Genomic DNA, 13,465 nt, shown 5'->3' on the forward strand with positions numbered 1-13,465 from the left:
AGCAAATGTGAAAACAGCAACAGAAAGGGGAAGCTTAAGAAAAAGAAGAAGCAGAGGCAAAATCAGCAGATACAGAAAAATGGGAAGCACAAGCAGGCAGAGTCAGCAAAGTGAAAACAGCAGCAGAAAGGAGAAGCTTAGGAAAAAGGAGAAGCAGAGGCAAAATCCCATACTGAAAAAATGAGAAGCACAAGCAGGGGCAGAATCAGCAAAAGTGAAAACAGCATCAGAAAGGAGAAGCTTAGGAAAAAGGAGAAGCAAATGTGTAATCAGCAGAAAAAGGCAACACAATTAGCAGACGCTGAAAAGGAGAAGTAGAAGCAAAATCAGGAGACATTAAAAAAGCGAGCAGAGTCAACAAAAGGAAAAATAGCAACAGAAAGGAGAAGCATAAAAGAAAAGAGAAGCATATGCAGAATTAGTAGGAAAAGCGGAATTAGCAGAAGCTGAAAACGAGGAAGCAGAGGCAGAATCTACAAAAGGAAAAATAGCAGCTGAAAAGGAGTAGCATCAGAAAAAGAAGAAGCATACAAAAAACAGCAAAGGACTTAGCCATTTCTCCAAAGATGATACATAAATGCTCAACAAGCAGATGACAAGATGCCTAACATCACTAAACATCAGGAGAATGCAAATCAAAACCACAGTGAGATATCAACTCATAGCTATTAGGATGACTGCCAGAAGACCAGAAAATAACAAAGTGTTGGTGAGGATACGGAGAAATTGGAACTCTTTTGCACTGTTGGTGGGATTGTAAAATGGTGCAACCACTATGGAAAACATTATGGCAGTTCCTCAAAAAATTATAAATTATTTTATATATTATAAATTTATAAATGCAACCACCATATAATCCAGCAATCTCATTTCTGGGTATATATCCAAAACAACTGAAGGCAGGATCTTGAAGAGATAATTTGCACACTATCCACAGCAGCATTATTTATAATAGCAAAGTGGCAAAAGCAACCCAAATATCCATTGATAGAAGAATAAACAAACAAAATGTGAGGCTGGAGAGAGAGGAGAGGGAGAAAGGGAATTATTGATTAATTGGTTTTTTAAGTATTGGAAAAAACCTGAATTTTGACAGACATTCAAAAAATGTCCTGTTTTGAACAAAAAATTATGGAGCATAAAAAATAAGAAAGTCTGGCCATTTCAAATGTCCCGTTTTGAACAAAAAATTATGGAGCATAAAAAATAAGAAAGTCTGGCCATTTCATAGAAGAAATTAACAGAAATTATCCCAGAGGAAGCACAGACATTGGACTTACTAGAAAAATACTTGAAATCAACTATCTTAAACATGCTTAAACAACTAAAGGAAACCATGGGCAAAGATACATGAAAAAATAGAAATACCAATAAAGAGGTTTTTGTTTTTTTTTTAAAGAACTGAACAAATTGTGGAGCTAAAAATACAGTAACTGCAAAGAAAACCTCACTAGAGGGTTGAAATAGCAGATTTGAGCAGACAGAAGAAAGAATAGGCTCACCTAAAGATAGGTCAATTAAAATTATACAGTATAAGAAACAGAAAGAAAGAAGAAAAAAAATGAACAGAGCCTAAAGACACCTTCAGGCATATCGACATATGCATAATGGGCATCCCAGAAGGACAGCACAGAGAGAAAGAGATAAAAAGACTATCTGGAGAAATAATGGCCAAAATCTTCCCAAATTTGATTTTAAAAAAGACATAAATCTATACATTCAAGAAGCTCAACAAACTCCAAGACAAATAAATGCAAAGAGATCCACACCAAGACACACTGCAATAAAATTTTCAAAGGACAAAGACAAAGAGAATCTTGAAAGCAGCAAAGAGATCTACTCACCACATACAAGGGAGTCTCAATAAGATTAACAGCCCATTTCTCATCAGAAACCATGGAGTCCAGTAAAGAGTGGGATAACATTTTTAAAGTGCTGAAAGAAAAAAATGTCATCCCAAAATGCTATAACAAACAAAACTATCATTTAAGAATTAAGGAGAAATTAAGACATTCCCAGGAAAAAAAACTGAGGAAGTTTGCCACTCTTAGACATGCTGTATTTGAAATGTTAACAGAAGTCCTTTAGGCTAAAATAAAAAGACACTAGATAGTAATCTAGACAGTAATTTGAAGATATAAAGAAATAAAGAACTCAGATAAAGGTAATTACAGAAGTAAATATAAAAGCCAGTATTATATTTTTGTTTTGTAACTCCCCCTTTCACTAGTATGATTTAAAAGGAAAATGCATAAAACAATGATTACAAATCTACATTAATGGGCAAACAACATATAAACATGTAATTTGGGATAATAACAATGTAAGGGGGAGGGATAGAGCTTTATAAGAGCAGATTTTTGTATGCTGCTGAAGCTAAGTTGGCATCAATTCAAACTTGATTAATCAAGAAGTTTAACAATTATAAACATGTATAAATAAAACAAGAGAGCCCCAAAATACATAAAGCACACACTGACAGAATTGAAGGGAGAAGTATATGGCTCTACAATAACAATTGGAGACTTCAAATCTCTACTGTTAATGATGGATAGACTATCCAGAAAGAAGATTAATAAGGACATAGGGGACCTGGACAACAGTATAAAGCAAAGAGAACTGGCAGACATAGCTAGAACAGTTCTACTCAATACCATCAGGATACACATTTGTTTCAAGCATGCATGGAACATTCTCCAGGACCAACCATATGCCAGACCACAAAAAAAGTCTCAATAAATTTTAAAAGGCTAAAATCAAACAAAGTACTTCCAGTAATCACAATGGAATGAAGCTAGAAATCAGGAACAAAGTTCCAGGAAACCTAGAAAATTCAAAAATATGTGGAAAGTAAAAAGTACACTGATAAATGACCAATAGATAAAAGAAGAAATCACAGAGAAATTAGAAAATAGTTTGAGACTAATGAAAATAAAAACATAAAATACCAAAACTCATGAGATGGAACAAAAGCAGTGCTCTGGAAGAGACTGATAGCTATAAATGCCCATATTTTAAAAAGTAAAAATAAACCAATGTCCTAACTTTATACCTCAAGGAACTAGAAAAAGAAGAGTAAATATACCCAAAGTTAGAGGGAAGAAAATAACGAAATTTAGAGTGGAGATAACAATGTATAGAATAAGAAAACAAAAGAACCAACAAAACCAAAAACTGGATCTTAGAAGAGATAAACAAAACGGACAAACTTTAGCTAGACTAAGAAAAAAAATAGTGAAGATGCAAATGAAATCAGAAATAAAAGTGGAAATACTTCTACTGAACTTAAAGATATGAAAAGGATTGTAAGAGAATACTATGAAAAACTGCATGCCAACAAATTAAATGGACAAATTCCTAGAAACACACAAATTACCAAAACTGACCCAGGAATAAATAGAAAATATTAACACATCTATAACAAGTAAAGAGATTGGGTCAGTTATCAAAAATCTCCTAACAAAGAAAAGCCCAGGAGCAGAGGCTTCATTGGTGAATATTATCAAACACTTAAAGAATTAACACAAATCCTTCTCAATTTCTTTCAAAAAATAGAAGAGAAGGGAATATTTTCTAACTCATTCTAGGAGATCAGCATTATCCTAACAAAGCCAGACAAATACACTATAAAAAATAAAACTAAAAAACTAAAAAAATAAAACTAGAGACTAATATTCCTTATGAATATAGGCATAAAAATTCTCAACGAACACCAGCAAACAGAACCCAACAGCATATTAAAAGGATTATAGACCATGATGAAACAGGATTTATACCAGGAATGCAAGGGTTATAATTGTCTTAACATGGTAGGGGGCACATGTGAAAAACCCACAGTTAACATCAAACTCAATGGTGAAAGACTAAAAGATTTTCTTATACCATGAGGAACAAGACTGTATTCTACTTTCACCACTTTGTACTAGATGTTCTTAGCCAGAGCAATTGGACAAGAAAAAGAAATAAAATGCATTCAGATTAGAAAGGAAGAGGTTAAAACTATATTTGCAGATGACATATGCTACATGTAGAAAAACCAAAAAAATCTTTTTAAAAACTAATGGAGCTAGTAAAAGAATTCAATAAACTTGCAGGGTATAAGACCAACACATAAAAATTAGTTATATTTCTATATTCTAGAAGGGAATAATCTGAAAAGGAAATTAAGAAACAATTCCACTTGCAATAGCAAAAGAATAAAATAATAAAATACCTGGGGAATAAATGTAATCACAGTGCAAGACTTACACACCGAAAAGTACACAACATTTCTTAAAGAGATTAAAGGAGACCTAAATAAAACAAGACATCTCACGGCCATGGATTGGAATGCTTTATACTGTAAGATAACTGTACTCCCCAAAGTGATATACAGACTGAATGCAATCCCTATCAAAATTCCAAGATTGTTTTTCACGGAAATAGAAAAGCCAACCCTCAAATTCACATAGAAATGCAAGGGGCCCTAAATAGCCAAAACAATCTTGAGAAAAAAAAATTTGGAGGAGTCATGCATACTAACTACAAAACTTACTACAGAGCTATAGTAAGCAAAATGGTCTCTACAGGTAAGTAGAGACATATAGACCAACGGAATTGAATTAAGAGTCCAGAAGTAAAACCACACATTTACAGCCAACTGCCAAGACCTTTTAATAGGAGAAAGAATGATTTCTTCAACAAATAGTGCTAATACAACTAGATATCCACATGCAAAAGAATGAAGTGGGGCCCCTATCTAACATTATTTACAAAAATTAACTCAAAATGGATTAATACTCTAAAGATCAGAGCTAAACCAATCAAACTGTTAGATGAAAACCTATGGGTAAATCTTTGACCTTGGATTTGGCAATGAATTCTTAGGTATGACACCAACAACCTGAGCAACAAAATAAAAAGGATAAATTGTACTCTGTTAAAGTTAAAAACTTTGTGCATCAAAGGATGTTATCAAGAAAGTGAAAAGACAACCTACAGAATGGGAGTCTGCAAGTTATAGATAAGGGTCTAATAACCATAATCTACAAAGAACTCTTAGAACTCAACAACAAAAAGGCAATCTAATTTTTAAAAAATGGGCAAAGGACTTGAACAGATAATCCTCCAAAGAAGCTATACAGAGGGCCAACAAGTACATGAAAAGATGCTCAACATCATTAGTCATTAGGGAAATGCAAATCAAAACCACATGAGATACCACTTCACATCCAGATGGCAATAATAATAATAATGATAATAAAACGGAAAATAGTAATAAATGTTGGCAAGAACATGGTGAAACTGGAATCCTCATGTATTGCTGGTGGGAATGTAAAACAGTGCAGCCACCATGGAAAAACCATTTGGTAGTTCTTTGAAAAGTTAAATAGTTAAACTATACAACACAGCAATTCCCTTCCCAGATACATGCACACAAAAGAATTGAAAACAGGTTTTCAAACAAAACTTGTACACAAATATTCGTAGCAGCATCACTTGCAATAGCCAAAAAGTAGAAACAACCCAAATGCCCATCAACTGATGAACAGATAAATAAACTGTGGCAAATCCATGCAATACAAAGGATTATTATTCAGCTATAAAAAGGAATGAAGTACTGACACTTGCTACAATATGAACATGAATGAACCTTGAAAACATCATGCCAAGTGAAAGAATCCAATCGCAAAAGGCCACGGATTGTATGATTTCATTTAACTGAAATATAAAGAATAGGAAAATAAATAGAGACAGCAGATTATTGTTTGCTAGAGGCTGGGAGAAATTGGAAATGGGGAGTAACTGTTCAATGGGCTTAAGGTTTCCTTTAGGGTGGTAAGAACACTCTGGAAATACTGGTGATGGCGGCACACACTGTGAATGCACTAAATGTCACTGAATACTTTCAAATGGTTAAAATGATAAACTCTATGTTATTTTATCACAATAAAGAGAAAAGCATAAGAAGCACAGAAAAGGATGGAGCTGCCTTTTACAAAGAAAAGTAGAAACCACAAGAGAAGCTGATACCATGCAGCCCCTGAAAGCGAGAAATAAAGTCTTGGTGCCTGATATCTTTGTGCTCCCAGTACTCCCAAGAACTGGGAATAAGGTTTCTGCCTTTGGATTTCTGGAAAAATCTAGGAATCCTTGCAATAAATATCCTTGAGTCAGTTGAAGTAAGCCATTGCTTTCTGCAATGAAAAGTATCCTAAGACAATTACTATCTAGCTATTGGTCCCACCACCCCACTGAAACCATCCTTGCTAAGATTTCTAATGGCCATCTAAGTGCCAGATTCAAGGGTATTTGTTTCAGTCTTTCTTTCCACACTTTTCCATCTAAAAGTATATCATGCAATTCTTGAAAAAATCACTTCCCTAAGCTTCTGTGTTCTTCCTCTGCTGAGTCTCACTGCCTGAGTTCATCTACTCTCAGAGTTTCAAATATTACTTATATGTTGATAACTATGAATGTATACTTCTAATCTAGGTCTTTCTCCCATGTTTTAGACTCTTATTTCCAACCAGAGCCATCTCAAAAATCACCATGTTTCCTTAGGTTAGCTACTCACTAATCTACTTTCTTACCCTTGGCCTCTCAGTCTTGCCAACTTAGGAAGTTAAAACTAGTAGCATGCAAAATCCTTTTTTATGGCTGAGTAGTACTCCATGATATACATAGCACATTTTATTAATCCACTCATGAATTGATGGGCACTTGGGCTGATTCCATGTCTTTGCTATTGTGAACTGTGCTGCAATAAACATTCGAGTACAGATGTCTTTTTGATATAAAGACTTATTTTCCTTTGGGTAAGTACCCAGTAGTGGGATTGCTTGATGGAATGGTAGGTCTGCTTTTAGTTCTCTTCCAATGATGTTTCTCTCCCCTCTAAAAAACACTCTTTTGCTTTTCAAAAATGCTAATGCTCAACACACCTGCTACTCTTCTATGCTGTACTACCAGTAATTGATGCTTTGTTTCTGCTTCATCTTGAAATGTAATACTGGGAGCTCATGAAATATCAACAAGAAGTTAAACCACTGCTATTCTAAGGAAAAGAATTTCTGACAACAAAAGGAAATACATTTATTCATTCAACTATTTATTGATTATCTATTAAGTATCAAGTACTGCTCCCAACAGTGGAGGCAGTGTTGAACAAGACAGAAGAGGTCCCTATGCTCTAATGAGAGGACAAGCAAAAAAAAAAAAAAAACCCAAGGTAAAATCAGATGTGATAAGAAATAAAATGCTGTAATAGGAGTTAACTGGTTGACTATTCACATAGCTCAGCATATGTGGCAAGTATCTCCACACAATGTTGGCTGCAAATTGGAGTCTTCACCCTTCTGGCACATGATTCATAGAAATGGCCCAAGGAGCTGGCAGACAATATAGTAAATATCTGTGCATAGAATTACATTTCTCTTCTATTAGGGACATGTATCCAATTTTGTAATTCACAAACAGATTTCTACTTGAGAAACTTTCCTAGATCAAATGTTTTCAAAATTATAGAAAATTTTATTCCAGACACTTTGATAGAATTCACTGCAAAAATTTTGCTGTTTCCAGAGCATCTTGGGAACCAGGAAAGGCATTCAACTTCTTCTCTAATATCAGGGGCCTGTGTGAAATATGACCATTTTCTAGATGTTTTATTCTTAAGACAACAAGCTCTCCTTTATAAGAGCAACAGAACTTTCACCATTACTGTGCTTTACTATACACTTTACATGTTGCTTCTATTGTCATTAGAATTGAGCTGATACACAAGTGAATGACAGAAACAAGGAAAACTTGTAAAATGGAGAATGGGGTTGAAAATCACATCAATGCTATAATGCAATAAATCTTTCATTCTTAAAAAGGCAGAGACTCAGTACTGAGTAGCATAATTAGAATTACCCAAAATTTTCTTCTATATTTGTGGGGAACTTATTCCGACACTAACTGGAATAAAAGGAACTAGAGTAGCTATTAGAAATGGAAAAAACACTTGGTAGTTCTATGCATTTTGGGGGAGGCATGGAAAGAAAGAGAGAACAGAGTCACCGGTTCCTCCTTCCTCAGGTATCTTTAGCATTGGACAAAAGAATTCAAATCTAAACAACAGGAATGATTAGTTCCTTTATTACAGTGCTTTGTCTTTCAAACAAATGTCTTAGATAAGAAGAATGCTTACAGTGGTATGCTTTATGGACAATGGATTTGGAACTGAGAAGGCCTAACAGTACTTTTTAAAAAGATCCAGATGTTTTAAGATCTGGAAACAAAGTGGCTCTAAATCCCTCTTCTAGTTGACAGCCTCAAAGAACCTTGATATAAATGGCATATCCAAACAGAATGCTTTACAACTAGACCCATTATCACACATACTTTGGCTACACAGAGGATCAGATCTCAATGCCACAATGCACATGTGTAACCCCTACAGTAAAAGTCTGGCAACAAGTAGGCTAACAGCTGGGGTGTGTCTATTCTCCATCACCAGCACACTGCTTGTGTGGTATGAACATGTCTTTACTTTCTCCATCTTCAGTGTTGCTTAGAGGCAACTTAGCTTAGAATTATTCAGCACGTATAGGTATATATATGTATATATACACCTACACATATGCACACACACACATGCATACACACACACACACATATATATGTATGTGTGCGTGTTTAAAGATATAGATCGACAAATATTTGAAAACTATTACATGCCCGTTTGTTCTAGGCATTCAGGATAAAACACAGATGTTCTTCCTGCCCATTGTGGAAATCACAGTCTAATAGGAAAGACGGACTTTAAACAAAGAACTACAAATAATTATAAATAAAGAACTATAAATAATTATGCATTTATTAAGTACCTTAAAAATATATAGGAAAGTATCACATAAGAAAGCTAACCTAATTGGGGAATATCAGGGAAGCCCCTGTATTCCCCCACCAAGGAAAGGATGTTTAAATCAAAATGGAAAGGATAGGTAGGATTTTTCTAGACAAAGTCCATAGAAAACACAAGCAGAGATAATTACTGCCAGGCCTATTTGTGGGAACTAAGAGATGCTTAGCCCCCTGCCAGAAACTACAATCATGACAGTTCTTGAAAACAATTGATGATTCTGATACATCAGTCAGATACTATAAGTTGGTAGTGGGGTGTTCTATCTTAAGAGCAAATACTTCACCAATACTCAGTGTCATTAAAAACAAAAATATCCCAGGGTCCTTAGGACCAGGAAGACCACCAAGCAGCGTGGCAGCCAGTGGACAAGAAGACCTGAGTGAGGAAGGCAGCTTAGCAGGGGTGTGGTCCCACGGGGACAGGAGATTGGTTACATACAGGAGGACTGAACAAATGAGTAAACACATTGAAGATAATGGGGGCCAGGTTTCTTACTGTCAGAAAAGGGAGTTACAAATATGAAAAGAGAAAAAGTATTAATAGAATGAAACCTGTGGTGTTAAATTGGAATTTAAATTGGAGATATCGGTGTTAACTCATGGTTTTCATTACATATGTAACTACATACAAAAATAAATATAGACGTTAAAAAGAGTGGGAGGGAAGGAGGGGAGGGAGGGAGAGAGAGGGAGAGAGAGTGTGTGTGTATATTCATTTCCTAGCTCTGTAAACTGAAAGGGCTTGGGAGCAACGATTATACCAGCAGCAACAAGACATTTTGTTACCCAGATCTTAGCTTCTAAACACCATTCTCCACTAAAAGAAACTTGTGGTACCTGGCTATTAAAGGGCTGAGAATAATGCAAGATAAGCCCAGAACGTCATCTTGTGCGACAAAGTAAGGAAATGCTCAAAGAATGATGGGGTCATGTCAAAAGGACATAAGAGCCAACTTAGAGGCTCTTACTGGTCAAATCTAGGACAATTTGAGGATCAAAATAATGAATAATTGAATGATAATTAAATAAAATAGGAATTTAGAAGTCCACACTAATATAAAAAAGAAATGAGGAGAGGAAGAAGTTCTTCCTGACAGCAGAATGCCTACTAAAAAACGTAGATGCAATCATGGATTTTTAAAAATCACCTTTTGGCAACCATAAGAGTAATAAATAATTCAGGCAAGAAACATTAATGGATGCTAAAACTACTGGATGAAAATAGGATACTCATAAAGTCTCAAAATATCTCCACACAAAATTTTTACTGATGATAAATTTCACAGTAGAGAACCCTGGAAGATGTTACCTTACCCAAGTGATCAAAGTTACCCTGACCAGGGGAGGGAAACACACATCATGTACCACTGATGGGTCGCAGTGAGAAGAACACAGCTCTGCTCTGTGATATTGCTGCCCAAAATGATTGATGTGCCTCTAATATGAGAAACATTAGGCAAACCCAAATTGAAGAACATTCTCTAAAATAACTGACATCTAATTGTTTGGGTCTTTCTGGTTTTTTTTTGGTTTTCTTTTTTTTGAGACAGAGTCTCACTCTGTTGCCTGGGCTAGAGTACAGTTGTATCATCATAGCTCACTGCAACCTCACACTCATGGGCTCACGTGATTCTCCTGCCTCAGCCTCCCAAGTAGCTGAGACTATACGCACCACTATGCCTCACTAATTTTTCTATTTTTTTGTAGAGATGGGGTCTTGCTCTTTCTCAGCCTGGTCTCAAACTCCTGACCCTCAAGAGATCTTCCCGCTTCAGTCTCCCAAAGTGTTGGGACTACAGGTGTGAGCCACTGCCTCCAACCCAGCTTCTAATCTTAAAAGTTGTTAAAGTCATGAAACTGACAGAAGGACTGAGGACTGTTCCAGATTAAAGGAAACTAGAAAGACATAACAAATAAGTGCATGACAACATTCTGGATTAGATTCTTTTTCTATTAAAGACATCATTGGGAGTGTTAGTGAAACATGACTAGGGCCCATAGAAATAGATAATGATGATTAAAAAAGATTAAAGAATAATATATCTCTGACAGAAAAATGCCAAGGCTATCAGGAAACAAAGGAAAATGCCACATGGTATAGCAAAAAAAAAAAAAAAAAAAACACAAAAAACAACAAAAAGTTATATTCAAAGCCATGAACTGAATTCTTTAAAAATTGAAAGAATTTCACTTATTTGGTATGGTTTTAAAACATAGGCCTGCTTGAAAGAATGGATGCTATGAACATCTTATCTGTTCTATGGCATAGAGTATTAAAACGAGTATCCAAAGTGAGAAAGCCCTAAACGTTAGAAAACAGATTAATATATTCACTATCTCAAATGTGATTGGCTAAAATCGGGAACACAATGCCCAATCCTGTCCTGGCGTAAGCATGGATCAGGGATAACTCATCGCATTTTTTCCCTCTTGTGAGTTATCAAAGTTGAAAATAGCACACGGAGGCAATGAAACCATGTCAACCCCTAAAGCCTTCTGTCTTCTGCCTATGCCAAGTATGATTTTTATTCTCTAAAACCATTTCTTCCTCAAAAGAGTTCACCAAAGTTGTCATCCTTCCTATCCACTGGGCTCCAGTGAGTGACATCCAGACATTTCAACTCAAAAGCTGCTTCAGAAGGGAGTTATTAAAATTCAAATGAGCTGGGCATATTGAAGAAGAAAACACTAGTTTGCATGCACACCTCCGCATTTGGCCATCCCATTTAGCCCCACAGAGCAGGGTCTGGTTTTGTTTTTGTAAATGGGCTTTGGAGGCGGAGGTCAGCCTCCCATGGCCCACACTCCTCTGGGGTCATCATTTGTAATGTGTGAGGCTGAATAGATTTTCCTCTGAATCTAGTCAGCAAACCTAACAAGAAGGCAGCCCTCTCTCACAACCTGAAAATGCCAAAAATCTGATTAGTAATATGGCATTTTTTAATACTTCATTTATTTGTTTTAAAACAGCTTTCAGCAAGACTGCACGTAACAACACTGATCCCAGTTCCACCTGACTTTTCAGTCTTACAGCAGAACATTTCCTGCTGTGCCATAACTGCATAATCATAAAATGTTACATTTAACCAAAAATTTCCCATAAGATTCAGAGAAAATTCATTTCTGTCAAGAAATATAGATCTGGTAAGCCAAAATGACATTTTATTCACTAGAAAAGAAAAAGAGTCTACCCTTAATTTGACTGTAAGAGTTTTTACTTTATCTCTCATAGATATATCTCACATTATCATTTTAAAATTTTATAAGATATCAATAAGCAACCTAATAAAAATATAGCAAAAATATATAGACAGACACATATTTTCCTAGAGATATTTTAGCCATGGAAATTTTAGATGCTCATTTAGTAAGAATTCAATTTCTTACTAATGAAGACATCTCTATTATGATATTTATTTTAAGTACTTAATTTATGACAATATAAACAAATGTGCATTATATGTAATATATATGTTTTATATAAATATATCACATACAACAATGACACAACCATATGTCAGTTTTTCCTGAGGATAAGTAAAAGCAAATAACGGTGACTCAGGACCCTAGGATAATAGCACAAATGCTAGAACTCCAGAAATTAAAGGAATTTGTCTCCAGGCTATGAAAACAGTTCATAATCTGGAAGTTCCAGGCAATACTGTACCCAGTGGAAAATTAACAACATGAGCTTTAACTTCATTTCCAAAGGTAAGATTTTATTCTTCCATGACCCTCTTTAATCAAACAGCTTCCTCCAGATTTCTTCTAATTGTTTGTTTTAATTTGTTAAAAAACTTTTTCTTTTCTTTCTAAAATTGGGATGGTCTTGCTGTAATACAAGCACTGGTTTAGCCCAGACTGACCTACCCAGACAAGAAAGAATAAAATTAGCAAACATCAGTGAAAAAATATCACATTAATGAAGCTCGTTCCTAACCATGACATGTTCAGTTCTAATCCATTTTTCCTCACAGCTCTGAAAAGTATATGTGTATCATTAAAGAGCATTTATTCAATAACTTACACGGCATTGTTCTGGCTCCAGTTAAAAAAGAAAATGCACTTAACCTCTTCAAATTGCTTAGGCTCTAAGATGGGTGGTAGCAACACAGAATCACAAAAGGACAAATGTGTGCAGAGGAAAAGAACACAAACTAAAAATAGGAAGTAGAGCCAATGATTTCAACAACACGGAGAAGACCCAATTTCCAAGACAGGTCCTGGGATGTGGACTGTACCCAGATGTGTTTTCTCTTTTCAGATCATTCTCATTTTAAATTGACAGGAAAAGTAATGTACACTTATACTTTAAAAATGGCCAAATGGAAGATTAAGATTTTCACAGAGCCACCCAAAGTCAGAGACTTTGATTCCAAGAAACTACACAATGTGTATATTTATGTACCAATTATTGCAGTTAGCCTCCTGGTCATCTCTACTGCAAAGGTGGTTTAGCAGAAGAAAACATTCACCCCTTCTGATTTGGATTGTTTGATTCTACAGAGGCATGCTTAGGGCACACACATTTACTTGACTTGTAGAAAGAATGGTAAAATTCCAGAAATGTGCTCAC

General features: G+C 35.4%; 1 protein-coding gene across 4 annotated transcripts in view; it reads right to left on the reverse strand.

Moving 5' to 3' along the window:
* The window catches only part of FOCAD (focadhesin), a 258,289-nt gene that overhangs the window by 20,560 nt on the left and 224,264 nt on the right, over nt 1-13,465 (reverse strand). The gene's annotated exons all lie outside the window — the stretch shown is intronic.

The sequence above is a fragment of the Lemur catta genome, chromosome 10 (assembly GCF_020740605.2).
Source record: "Lemur catta isolate mLemCat1 chromosome 10, mLemCat1.pri, whole genome shotgun sequence".
In the NCBI taxonomy this organism is placed as follows: domain Eukaryota; kingdom Metazoa; phylum Chordata; class Mammalia; order Primates; family Lemuridae; genus Lemur; species Lemur catta.